The 15,515-nt window shown below is 36.6% G+C and overlaps 1 protein-coding gene across 3 annotated transcripts in view; it reads right to left on the bottom strand.

Moving 5' to 3' along the window:
* LOC115220372 (probable G-protein coupled receptor 139) overlaps nt 1-13,583 on the bottom strand; it is a 237,626-nt gene extending 224,043 nt beyond the window's left edge. For all 3 annotated transcript variants that reach the window (XR_005002484.1, XM_029790486.2, XM_036509961.1), the window contains exon 1: nt 13,565-13,583. The gene's annotated coding sequence lies outside the window, so the exon portion shown is untranslated. The remainder of the gene's footprint in view (nt 1-13,564) is intronic.
* Between the last annotated feature and the right edge of the window lie 1,932 nt (nt 13,584-15,515).

Here is a 15,515-nt window from a genome sequence, read left to right as displayed (position 1 = left end):
TTTATACGGCATGACATGATTCGTTCAGATATACCACTTGGGAAGTCAGCAATGGAGGATACTAATGAATTCTTAAGAGGAAACCCAACACCAGATTCTCTACGCTGACCCTCAGGTAGGTATCTGCAGAAGATAGTAAATCCATAAGTAGATTCATTTATTTTACCCTTACCAGAGAAACGAGTTTCAGAGAGCGCAGCTATATCAAGAGAATAGTTTTAAAGCTCACAGGCAATAGGTGCAGTACGCCTGTCTGGGCTCTTGTTGAAATTATCATCAAGAAGTGTACGCACATTCCAACAGCCAAAATTAAGAGGATATGCATTTTCACTTCTTCTTGAAGATTTTTTGCCACAGTGGGAGGATGATGGCGGGGCCCAGCCTGCGACATACTGGGACACCTGGCGAGCCAGACCTGTACCCTTGACGTTTCCAAGCCTTTTTCGCCATTTACTGAATCTGTTTGAGACATTTTAGAGTAAGTTGCAAGTGCATTTTTAGGTTTCTGCTAACCAATTCAATGATTTCACTAAGAATTGGTGTACAAGAAGTAACTGTGCAGATGAATAATGTTTTAGTGGATGTAGCTTGCACTGCACTACTACCAACTATTGACTCAAGAAGAGTTTCGACAGTGTGACACGAAAATTGACAAAACCGGGAACTTCCAAGGCCTCAGGTTTTATTTTGGACTAAAAAGCACGCACATTGATACACACACACGCCACATCACACACACACACACACACACCACACACACACACACACACACACACATGCACACTACGTTGGACTTCTTTAAGCTTACGCTTACCAAATCCATTCACAAGGCATTGGCCGGGTCAGGTACTGAACGCGTACAATTTGGTTGGGAAGCATACTCCTTACCACATAGCTATACATATATGATACATATATGGATATATATATGGATATATATATATATTATATATATATATATATATATATATATATATATATATATATATATATATATATAATTATATATATATATACATGTATATATACATATATATATGTATGTACATATATATATATAATAGAAGTTTGGAGATGATGTACAGGTATTATTATTAGAAGAAATGAGGTACTCAGAAATCTGATGGCTTTATATTACAGATATTTATTAGTATGTTACATGTTTTTAGAAATCATACATCATATTATAGCGCTTTCGTCCATTCTAGTGGAGTTTTCAAATTGAACTGTAGTTTTCAAATTATTCAATTTGAAAACTCCACTAGAATGGACGAAAGCGCTATTGTATGATATATGATTTATAAAGCATGTAACATACTAAAAATATCTGTAAATATCATCTAGATTTCTAAGTACCTCATTTCTTCTAATATATATATATATATATATATATATATATATATATATATATATATATATATACTATATAATATACATATATATTATATATACATATATCATATATATATATATTATATATATATATATATATACATAGATATATATATATATATATATATATTATATATATGCGTGTATATATATAATATATATATATATATATATAATATATACTATATAATATATTACATATAGATACACATGTGACTATATAGAATATTGATGGTCAAGAATTGTTAATCAGTTTCTTGGATATGCTTGTGTCGTTTGTGTTCAGAAACGGAAATAGCTTTAGGCTTCCAAGAGAGAAAAAGCGATATTAGCAATCAGACGTTATCAGGCCGCCATCGATTTTATCCAGCGTTTCAAGACATTATCAACGGAATCGCAGGCGCTCAATAAAGGCCATCACCCAGCAGCTAAAAGTTGGCTGATGTTTGCTGCATCAATCAAGGGCTCACATGATAAAGAAAGGGTGATCCATGCCCAGCAACGTCTGCGATTAGCATGTTATTATGTGACCCCAGGTCTTTTAGCTCTTCTGAATTTGCCCCACTGGACAGCTATATTTGAAGTATCGTCAAGGCGAGAGATTAACAGTCCCCTTATATGCTAAGGACATATTCGGGGATGAAGTCTTGCGCGTGTTGGACAGTTTATGCGGATCCACTTATGGTATTCGGGAGCTTCCCTGGCGATGTTTTTATGAATATGCCTTTAATAATATTTTGTTCTGCTACGGCTCGTCTGCTTTGGTTATTGCTTGCATCATCTGAGAAGCAGTATTCACATTTGCTTTATTGTGTTCAAGTAATTATGTAATTAGATCTTGTTCGTCCTGAAAGATGTAGATGCAAGTTGATCAGTGGTTATCATCTTAAAGAAAGTATTACTGGTGTCGACCAACAGCAGAATATATTACAATTGGAGTCCAAACGCCAAACAATCTTACATTTCGTTAAACTGTTAAAATGCGTAACCCTAGGCCCCATCCTACAGCCGCACAAAATTTTCTCCTTATTACTACTGCCATAGCTCGTCAGAAATACTCCTTCATTTATCCCTAGAACTACTTTCCTCTGAAATTCTTTCCATATCAAATTTATGCTGCATATATCACCCAACAAAGGATAAGATTAACACTAATTGCAACATTCCCCAATGAGAAAGTCTCTTAGATCATAACATCGTCCCTCGTGCAGGTATTAAATATTTGTTTCGAATTTTGGCGCAGGTCAGCAATCTCGGGGGAGGGGTAAGTTGACTATATCGACCTCACTGCTCAACTGGTACTTTTTTTATCTGTCCCATAAGGATGAACCTCCAAGACGACCCCGACGTGATTCGAAATCAGGACGTAAAGTCGGAAGAAATACCTAATTTCTTTACTACCCACAAGGAGCTAAACAGAGAGGAGACAAACAAGGACAGACAGACGGATTAAGTCGATTACATCGACCCCAGTGCGTAACTGGTACTTGAAAGGATGAAAGACAAAGTCGACCTCGGTGGAATTTGAACTCAGAACGTAACGGCAGACGAAATACGGCTACGCATTTCGTCCGGCGTGCTAACGTTTCTGCCATCTCACCGGAAGAAATACCACTAATCATTTTATCCGGCGCGATAACGATTCTGCCATTTTGCTGTCTTGCAGTTATTAAATATTGGTAAATGAAATCACTACACAATTCGTACGTTGTTATTAACCGTAGAAAACCTCAAATATAATTGAAAGATTTCATTCTTAACTTTTTGAACAATATAGCGAGTAGATTTGGCTTTTGTTGTAGGAGAAGCTCCTTGGAGCATGCTCAACGATATAGCTCTTAATGTGATGCCGACTACATTGTGCAAGGCATCAACGTTTGATGTAAGCGAAATATTTTGCAGGATATTTCGGGGAAAGATATGCAAAGTCAGTTAGCTGCCAAAACTGTTGTATGTCATCGGTATCAGCCGTTCGTTTCCGTGGTAACAGAGAAGTGTTTAGACGAGGTCATCCAATAACGCACATTCCACACTTTGTTAGTCAGCTAAAGCTTTACAACTTTTTCAAGACGCCATGTGTCCTGAAAATCCACAATATTTGATTTGCATGCCAACAACCATGATTTCGCAGCCAGTAGAATGCTTTTTTTTTTATTCTTTTTCCTACAACCTCTACCATTTTCTTACTGCCTCATCTTCCCCGGCCTTACTTTCTACATATGTCATGCTACTGATTTTTTTCTTATTCTGCGGATACACATACAGATTTATAAAAATATTTCCTTGTATCGGTAAACACAGAATATATATATGTATATCACATCTATACATATATATATATACACACCCACACATGTATATATATATATGTGTGTGTGTGTGTGTGTGTGTGTGTGTATGTGTGTGTATGTATATATATATATACATATATGTATATACATACATATATATATATGTATATATATATACACATATATATATACATACATATATATATATATACATATATATATATATACATATATAATTTTTTTTTATCTAGTTTCAGCTCACGAGCTGTGGCCATGCTGGGGCACCGCCATATATATATATATATATACATACATATATATATATATATGTATGTATAGATACACACATATTATATACATATATACATACACATATATGTATATATGTATGTATATATACACACACATATATATATAGTATAGAAGATCATGCGTAAAGCCAAAACAATAAGAAGTAAATGCAAGGTAAATCACAAGAAAACAAATATGTGAATTAATGTAGGCTTACCTTGTATTCAATTTCTTGAGAATGGGGTCATAACCCCGAAATATTGAATACAAGGTAAGTCTACATTAATTCACATATTCGTTTTCTTGTGATTTACCTTGCATTTACTTCTCATTGTTTTGGTCTTACCCACGATCTTTTATACAATATATTTTACACAATGCTTCACAGTAGTTATTCCATACCTCCAAAACACACAATACACACTCATAGAGACACGCACACAATTACACACACATGGGCATAAACACAGACACACATACAAGCACCCACGCACGTAAGCACAAGCACGCACGAACATATACACAGGAACGCACATATACGCTTACACAAACCCCACACACAACACCCACACAACCCAGCACACACGCATACACAAAATCACATACACACATACATATACATACACACACACGCACGTTATTTCAGATCATATGTATTTTTTTGTTCTTTTTTGATAGGTTCACGTAATGGAGAATGCAAGATATTGGAATCATTTAGCTTTAGATTCCCAGACCATCACTCCTACGTGGGTCGAACTGTAGGTGTTTGTACATTTTGTTAGGATATCGAGTTTAAAAAATCGGTATAAGTGGATACGTCAAACAAGTGAGTCGAGTCCCATTTTCCCGCTGTAGGAATCTTCGGGAAACAGAAGTAACGTCCTTGCGTTCAAAACGATTCACATATCGAGGTCGCATATATATATATATATATATAATATATATATATATATATATATATATATATATATATATACATATATATATATAAACTCATATACATACATGATGGCTGCCCCCTCGTTATCGAGTATGGCCATTGCATGCGGTTTAACTGTTATCGGTGACTCTTTAGCCTAGCTAAACATCTACAATATCTTGTACAGAATTGGCAGCTAAAATCTTTACCGGCAATAGCCGGCTGTAGTTGTAACTGGGCTTCATGTACCTTTGCATGTCGTTTAAGTCCTCCCGTCGAATTACACTCCCTTCTACATACCTGGCAGATAGGATTACTATGGAGTGTAACACCACCACCATGGGCCTGGTTGTCAATCATCTGTCTCGCTTTATGACTACGAAGATGACTCTTGAGTCCAGCTTTACTGAGGCAAGACATACATACATACATACATACATACATACATACATACATACATACATACATACATACATACATGCACATACACCGCTATAGATTCATGTATACACATATATACAATAATTGATTAAATAAACAGATATATGTAAATAATGAATATACACACTAAATCAAAATACACACTAGACTTACAAGGAAATTTAAGAATGAAGTGTAAAGCGGGATATGTCGGAGATAAAAAATAAGTTGAGAGATAAAGTTCTAGCAACAAGTCATTTCTAATATTATAGGGGAACAGTACTGTAATCCGAGACCAACTGACGATGAATTGTAGTAACAGCGGGAAAAGAAATTCAGACAGTATAAATATATATGTTCGTACTTATGTATTTCTCTGCCAATCATAAGTTGAGTAGATTTTTTTTTTAATTAACAGCTCGTTATATTTATGAATTAGACCTGACTTTCATTTCAGAATTTCAAGTGTCTTCACGGAACACCCCATTTACATGGAAATGCAGTTTATATAATAGATTACGAAACTGAGTGATTTATAATTTTGCTATAAGGCGGCGAGCTGGCAAAATGTTTAGCACGCCGGGCAAAATATTTTATTTTATGGCATTGCGTCCGTCTTTATGTCCTGGGTTCAAACTCCGCCGAGATCAACTTTACCTTTCATCATTTCAGTGTCGATATAATAAGTTCCGGTTGAGCACGTGAATCAATATAACCGACTGACCCCCTCCTCTAAGCTTACTGACCTTGTGCCAAAATTTGAAATTATATTTTTGTCTTTCAAATCCCAGATTAACTTTACTAAAGACGTGCTACGTAATTACTTCTTGAATGTAAAAGAATGTTCATGATTATTCAACCTCGCCTTAAGTACCGTTGCAGTAACCCCGTTATCAGGAAGAAACATATACTATATTCTTACAGGGTCATTGATATTTCAAAAGGCTATTACATCTATCTCTGTGGAGGCGCAATGGCCCAGTGGTTAGGGCAGTGGACTCGCGGTCATAGGATCGCGGTTTCGATTCCCAGACCGGGCGTTGTGAATGTTTATTGAGCGAAAATACCTAAAGCTCCACGAGGCTCCGGCAGGGGATGGTGGTGATCCCTGCTGTACTCTTTCACCACAACTTTCTCTCACTCTTACTTCCTGTTTCTATTGTACCTGTATTTCAAGGGGCCGGCCTTGTCACTCTCTGTGTCACGCTGAATATCCCCGAGAACTACGTTAAGGGTACACGTGTCTGTGGAGTGCTCAGCCACTTACACGTTAATTTCACGAGCAGGCTGTTCCGTTGATTCGGATCAACCGGAACCCTCATCGTCGTAACCGACGGAGTGCTTCCACCACCACATCTATCTCTACACTTCCATAAAATATCAGGTTTACTAAGTAGTGAAGCAACATTGTTTTTATCTTTACTAATGTTTTTTTTTTTTTTTTTTACTAACGTAAACAATAGTACAATAGTTACTAACAATAGTACAATTCTTCTCACTTTCATGAGTATTATTAATGGGGTATGTACTAAATATGGACGAACGACAAGAATCGTTATTAATACTTAAGTAATTACCAATAGTGTTTAATTTTCTGCCGCTTCCGCTGGCTATATTATCAGCGAAGTTCAGAGAATTAGAATGCGGAAATTTAAGTGAGTGTCTATTAATTAGATAATATATAACATTTTGTAGAAGGAGGAAGCTGTTTATCTAAAGTACGGAAAATATTGTAGGATGTCCGCGGACACCTTCATATGAAAGACGAGTTGCACCACAGGATTGTTGACTTGTATAATCGATTGTATGTATAAATGTGTATGTACATATTCCTTGTTTTCTTCGTATTTTACTAAAACCATTCTAAGTGTTGTGGCCACGCCGAATCAACGCCCTAGCTACTACTACCGTTTCCATAGCCTCCCTTTTGCAACTAGCTTTTGGTGAAGGAGGGAATCAATACTCACTCTGCACTTCTTGCCTAATACTAGAGAGTGTACCCATGGGTTTCCTTAATACATTTATATACTTTTCATGGACGTTTCCCATTTACTTTGAGATATCGGCAAATTTTCAATCCTAAGCTGTGAACTGTGTTTTGATGATAGGTACAGCCCTTCCGGAAGTTTAGTACTTGTCTCCTAAGGTTCCTCCTTGCACGTCTCCCCCATCTCTTCTACAGATTAGTGGAGTTTCATTCTATCACTGTTGCATACTTGTTGCATTGAGGTTATTGTGTTTGTCCACTTTGGGATTTCTTCTAATTCTGATATTAGTCTGTTAGGTGATATGTGCGTGTGTATATATATATATATATATATATATATATATAGACACACACATACACACACACATGAATGTGTGTAAATATTCATGTTTATATGTATGTTTATCTATTCTCTCTCTCTCTCTCTATATATATATATATATATATATATATTAATTTATGCATATATATCCGCGTGCACATATGCACACACATACACATTCGCGCGCACATAAATATACATAAAATACGCAGCAACAGCAGTAGCGGCGGCGGCAGCGGCAGCAGTGGCAGCATCAGAGGCGGCTGCGGCAGCAGCAGCAGCAGCAGTAGTAGTAGTAGTAGTAGTAGTAGTAGTAGTAGTAGTAGTAGTAGTAGTAGTAGTAGTAGTAGCAGCAGTAGCAATAATAGTAGTAGTAGTAGGAGGAGGAGGAGGGGGATGGCGAAGAGCTGGCGGAGAAGAGCTGGTGCAATAGCAGGATGGGGCGGAGAAAGTGCCTTAGAGACCGACTTCTTTTTATGTGTGTGTTTGTTTGTGTGTGTGTGTGTCTTTGTGTTTGTGTTTGTACCCAACCACCGCTCGACATCCAGTGTTTGTTTGTCTACATCTTCGTAACTGAACAGATCGGCAAAAAAGAAACCGATGGAAAGGTACTAGGCTCAAAAAATAAGTAGTGGGGACGATTTCAATGACTAAACCCATCAAGCTGGTTCTCCAGCATGGCCGCGGTCCAACGACTGAAATAATGGGAAAAATACTTTACTTGATGAACCCTAGAAGGATGAAAGGCAAAAGGCAAAGATAACCTTGGCGTAATTTGAACCAAGAATATAAAGTGCTGTCCCTCAATGCAAGGAACTTTATATTTGGTTCAAGCAATTATTTCGCTCCACAAATATGATCCCTTGACCTGACTTATGTAGTTACTTAAAGATCACAGATCTTTATTATTCTGATATCAACAAGTTTTATAACGTTGATTCTGACTTTCTCACCCTCACGAAAATAGAAATTTAATATGATTCGGTATAAGATTAAGTCTTAGAAGTCGTGTATGTAAATACCGTAAACTCTCTTTGATTAGCTTATGAACTTTGCTTATCATACAAATAGTCACGTAGAAAGAGGTCAGAGCAACCATAACTATTTTCCTATGAAAGACATCATTATAAAAGTTATATCAACAAGTTGATTTCATTTCCTCGTTATCAAGTGTTCATAGTTAAGTGGTTATGTTTAAAATGTGATGGGCTGATTGACATTATTACTTCGCGGTAGTTAAGGCGACGATGAAGCACAAACGTTAGCGCGTCGAACAAAATGCTTAGTGGCATTTCTTTCGTCTCTTTACGTTCTGAACTAAAATACTGTCAGGCTCAACTTTACCTTTCGTCCTTTCGGGGTCGACAATACAAAGTAGGTGTCAATGATTGGGGTCGATGTAATCGACTTGCCCTCTCTCTCTAAAATTGCTGCCCTTGTGCCAAAATTTGAAACACTTATTTCCGCCCCCCCCCCCCCCCCCCCCGGAAGTATGTACATCCCATGCATAGTAGATACACATATCACAGGATGACGAAGTGACTCTATGTACAGTAATATTTCGCCAACAGAAGGCAGCGAGCTGGAGTAATCGATAGCACGCCGGGCAAAATGCTTAACGGTATTTCGTCCGTCTTTACGTTCTGAATTCAAATTCCACCGAGGTCGACATTGCCCTTCATCCTTTCGGGGTCGATAAAATAAGTGCCAATTGTACACTGGAGTCGATGTAATTCACTTATTACCTCCTTTGAACATGCCAGCTTGTACTGCTCTTTCCTCGCGACCAAACACCTCTTCCTCTAGTCTTACTCTTATTAAATTCTTCACCTTTGCGATCTTTTTCTCAATTTCCACTTTCTTATCGTAAATTATCATCATTCTTAAGTGTCGTCCAGTCGGCTGCTTTCTTTGCCTCACATATTCCATTTTCGTCCTTACTTCCTCTTTCCACTCCTCATATTTCTCCTCTCTGTCTATTTCTTCTCTCCTACTTATTGTAGGCTCTGGTTCTGGGGTTCCAGTTTCAATCTTGTCTCTTTTCTTTACTAATTTTTTCTCTTGTACTTTTTCCGCTTTTCTCTTCTTTTTCGGGCTTTTTGCCGGTGACTCCGCACTTGTTCTTTTTCTGTTTCCTACTATTTCCGCCTCCTTTTCCTCCTCTGACTGGTTCTCCGCTCTTTTCTCTTGTCTCTTGGGAAACCTTGCCTTCATGTGTCCCCTTGTACTGCAATTATAACATATCGGTGGTCTCCCCTCCACCACGATTCTCAACCAGGTGTCATCGGGTAGCACCAACTCCTCTGCTATCTTGTGTAAGTCTGGCAGGATTATATGGACCATAATTTCCAGCCCATATCCCCGTCAGTTTATCTCTGCCGATTTCACCACCTTGATAGTCTCGGTCTCCTCCTCACAGTTGTACATGATAGCTGCCACCAGCCATTCCTCATCTATTTCGGGCGGCACTCTCCCTATCCGTACTCTCGTCGTCCTTTTACCACGATAGGTTGGCAACAGTACCCACCTGGCTGATCTCAACGGCACCGTGGCGTACTTTTTCGCTTCATCCACGTTCACGAAGCGAACCTCCACCATGCCGTACTTCCTTCTACGAGTATAGAACGCCGTTACTCCCTTCACTTCACACAGGCATTCAGAATTCTGTAAGTAATTATTTTCTTTTCTGCCCTTTCCATCGCTTCTACCGGGGATATCAGCCTGAGACAGTCTCCCTCTTTTAAAAAAAAAAATCTTTGGTACTTTTTAAAATATTTTTCCTTTAAAAAATTTTCCTTTAAAATATTTTTCTTTTGTAGGACGTCGGTTAGCGAGCTTTTGCTCGCCACTGCCACGTAACTACCAGCTTCCATATCTTCACCCAAAAATGGGGAAGAAGTAAACAAAGTCAACAATAATTAACAAATCTCAAAATTCCAACAAATAACAGTTTCAAAAAATGCAAATTGCAACAACTCACCGCTCTCAATAACCACGTTATCGCCAGACTAAATCAACAACTCAAACATTCTCTACTCGACGCTTCTCACTAGCTATCACGTCCACCATTTATACGTATTGGACTGGCCTACTTATCGTCTAGGGGAGTCCGCACAACAATGCGTGTAATGAAATTCATCTTGGCGTTATTTCTTTTTTAATGCCAGAAAAACGAATGTATTTTAGGATATCACAACAGTTTGAAATTCCAATGACAGATGGCTAAAAATATTTAGAGATTTTTAAGAATGACAATTATTACTTTTAAAACTAATAAGTAGTGTTAATAATTAATTAGATAAACATTTGCCAACCACAGATATTGTCTTCATTTCGAACATGACTAATGTATACGTTGCCCTAACAACTAAGTGCTTAATATTTTATCCAACTATCTTTAGCATATGTATGTATGTATGTATGTATGTATGTATGTATGTATGTATGTATGTATGTGTGTGTGTATATATATATATATATTCATATATATATGATTGTATATTATATTACATTATATATATATATATGTATATATATGTATGTATGTATATAGTATGTATATAAATACACATATTCATGCATATATGTATACATATATAATATATATATATATATATATATATATATATATATATATATATACGTGTAAACACACACATACACGCGCGTGAGTGCATTCCATGTTTCTACTGAATATTTAAGGTTTTGAAAATGTGTTGTTTTTTTAGCATGATTAATTGTTAGTTTGTCCGGAGATATTTATTGATATTATTGAAGTTAGAATAACGATTACAACACATTTAGTAGAAAACTGGCGAAGTATCGCTTTAGGTTCTCGTTTACAAATATTTCACTTCATTTGAACTGTTATTAATCTTTGGAAATGCATGAATATCGTCAATTCGAATTCCCTCTTCTCATAAAAATTCTTTAAAAATCTGCAAACCTTTCCTTATTCCAGAAATTATTAATGAGCTAGGGATTGTTAGCACAAATGTCTTCTTTTAAATGTCATCATTTAAGTTATGTGACAAGCACAAGCTCAATTAATTAATTACTGACACGATCTATTAGATTTAAAAGTATTAAGAGTGATTTATAATACTTAATATAGATTTTAGTACAATGACCTGCTATCCGGTTCGATCTCTATCGCTAAATTTACGTCGGTTGCTAAAAATATTGCCAAACTCATTAATTAGCTTCACGCTAACAACCAACACTTTCCTTTTATCGAACTTGAAACCCTGGGATATATATATTTCGTTTTTGGATTTGGCTTGCAAGATTCTTTATATGAGTTCGCGTGTTGATGCATATTCTGTTGTGTCTGGGGAAAGTCATTTTCTTTTTGTGCCTTCTAATTTAACACACTCACCGGTAGAATTTCCACTTATTTTTATTGTCCTAAAATTTTCGTTGCGTCTTGCAACCTTTTCAAGTTTTGAAATAGAGTCAAAACTATTGAAAAGTTTGCAACACGCAAATTTTAGGACGATAAAAATAAGAAATAAGTGGAAATGCTACCGGTGAGTGTGTTAAATAATAAGGCACAAAAAGAAAATGACTCTCCCCAGACACAACAGAATATATATATATATATTATTAGTAATAGCACTTTTTATCCTTCACGGCCAGAAATATCGGGTGTGTTTTGTCAACACTGTTTATAAAATAGAATGTTGATATATGTAAAAGAATTTACCGAATTTTCTAGTTTCTCTCCCACTTGCTCCTGTGCTCACTCACTCTCTCTCACTCTCTCTCTCACTCTTTCTCTCGCCCTCTGTCTCTTTCTCTCATTCGCGCGCACACACACAACCACGCACACTCGCTCACTCCTTCTTCCCCCCCACCCAGATTTTCCCGCCACAATCATAAACATTTCAATTGATATGTTTATTTTTTCTTCGCAATATGTCTGTCTGTAACGACTTCAGCAAACGTTTAAGTATCACAGGTTTTGGTTTATCTATGTATGTGGTGTGTGCGTGCATGTATGTGTTTGTGTGTGCGTGTGTATGTTGGTACGCGTATGTATATACATATATATGTATATATACATGTACATGTATGTATATATATATATATATACACATATGTATATATATATATATATATATATATATATATATATATATATTTGTACATATATATGAATGCATATTTATTTATATATGTGTGTGTATATATATATATATATATGTATGTGTGTGTGTAAATGTATATATTTGTATATATATGTTTGTATGTACGTATGTGTCTGTTACGAAGTTTGTCGTAATAAGTTGTTTACAGGCTTGGAATCACGCTTGTCAGAAGTAGGTTTTATATAGCAACTAAATTAAACATTGGATTTGGAAGTATTTAGTTACATTTGGCCTCTACTGACATTTATTATAAATGTCTGAGTCATTTGGTATATATATATATATATATAGCCATCTCTGTATGCTGGATTATCTGCTCCTGTTTAGAAAAAGGGAGAAATAAGGGTCCGGGTAGAATACATTGGTTATACTGTCTGAATGTCTATTTTACAATTCATATAACAAATACATCTACATACTTTTCATACACTCATACACTTACAAATATACACATATACGCACAAGCAGTGGGTATTTTCATATAAGCATTTACTTCAGTTTACACACACACACACACACATTCTCTCTCTCTCTCTCTATCTATCTATCTAACAAATCTATCTATCTACCTATACGTATATATATAATATATATATACACACACACACACACACCACACCACACAACACATCCACACACACACACATATACACACCGCAAATTCGCATGTAGGTACACACACACTCACACATACATACATACATACATACATACATACATACATACATACATACATACATACATACATACATACATACACACATATAGTTTAGTAGAGGATAATAAAAATACCGATGTGTGATTGCAGAGATTAACGGGAACTATTTTCAGAAATCTTGGCACCACAACTTTTCATCCTCTCGAAATTTATGTCTCTACGCCGAAAAAAAATTAAGAATCAACATAGGCGAAAGAAACATTTGCTTTATATCATAATTTGCTTCTATCGTAATTAAAATGTATTTATATTTGCGATACAATAGCCAATAACGTAAGTCTTACTTGCTTTTTTGTTGAACTATTTACCAAACATATGAGAAACAGGGTGCCAAAAGTGATATACTACGTTTATTTAGTATCTCACGAGATTCCTATCTGTACAAAATGATTCAAAAGAAGATATTTAAATATAGTTTTAAAGAATACCAATTAACTCATTTCTTTTATTGTTTTTAATTAATTTTATGTTACTTTGCTAATGAATATTTATTAGTGACAGAGAGAGAGCATTAATAACGAACGGTAACATCCCCACCACCAAAGCCATCACCAACACCCACTAAATGTTCTATTGGAATAATCTATACAGCGGTAGATACCATGAAAGAAACTCTCATATTGACTTTTGTTGTTAAATGCACTCTTGTTCCTATCTCTAACAGAGAGATAAATCATGTGATCTGGTGATCTTGGCACCAGAGGCGGCACGTGTTTCTCTCCCCGCTTCCTATGTAAACAAGATTGTATTTTGCACCAAAAGTCAATACGAGGGTTTCTCTCATGGTACCTACCGCAGTATAATTTGCTCTACCAAAACATCTATGTTTAAATGGGGATAAATATTCTTTTCTACTCTAAGCACGAGGCCCGAAATTTTGGGGAAAAGGGCCAGTCGACTAGATTGACCCCCGTACGTAACTAATACTTAATTTATCGACCCCGAAAGGATGAAAGGCAAAGTCGACCTCGGCGGAATTTGAACTCAGAACGTAGCAGCAGACGAAATACCTTTTTCACTACCCAAAAGGGGCTAAACACAGAGAGGACAAACAAAGACAGACAAACGGATTAAGTCGAGTATATCGACGTTCTGAGTTCAAATCCCGCCGAGGTCGACTTTGCCTTTCATCCTTTCGGGGCGATTAAATAAGTACCAGTTACGCACCAGTGCGTAACTGGTACTTATTTAATCACCCCCGAAAGGATGAAAGGCAAAGTGCGTAACTGGTACTTATTTAATCGCCCCCGAAAGGATGAAAGGCAAAGTCGACCTCGGCGGAATTTGAACTCAGAACGTAACGGCAGACGCAATACCTCTAAGCATTTCGCCCGGCGTGCTAACGATTCTGCCAGCTCGCCGCCTTATGGGGATAAATATTACTCAGCTAATGATATGTTAGACTTAATCACGATTCAAGTAGTAGTCCATTTCATGTTAAGGCGTGACCAAACAAGTTAGTTGCTTGGCAGTGTCCCATGGGTCTAAGAACCCCCGATGCTAATGTTCATGTTTTGACATATGCTCAGGGTGTGTATGCAGACGGGGAGCAAGTATTGATTTCTCTTGGCCCTATAAGGTTGTTGAGACGAGAGTGAACGTCCTTTGTGGTTTCTATAATAATCCTTTCTACTATAGGCACAAAGCCTGAAATTTTGGAGGAGGAGGTCACTCCGTTACATGGACCCCAGTACTTCACTGGTACTTATTTTATCGAACCCGAATGGATAAAAGACAAAACCGACCTCGAAGGAATTTTAATTCAGAGCGTAAAATCAGACGAAATGCTTCTAAACATCTCGTCCGGCGCACTAACGATTCTGTCAGCCCGCCCGCCGCCGTTGCAGTTTTGTAATAGTGAAATTGTAAATACCTACAATGTCTTAGTTATGAAGTTAGTGTTAATATTATAATGGTTGTACATTACAGTCTGACTACCATTTAGTTAGTAGAAGTGGATCCTATTAAAACTAAGTTGATTGTAAATTAAGTTCAGCTCAGAACGTAGGAGTAGGTAGCTTATAT

The sequence above is a fragment of the Octopus sinensis genome, linkage group LG16 (assembly GCF_006345805.1).
Source record: "Octopus sinensis linkage group LG16, ASM634580v1, whole genome shotgun sequence".
Taxonomy (NCBI): domain Eukaryota; kingdom Metazoa; phylum Mollusca; class Cephalopoda; order Octopoda; family Octopodidae; genus Octopus; species Octopus sinensis.
Note: the sequence above shows the minus strand (reverse complement) of the source record. Positions and strands in the feature narration are given on the sequence as shown.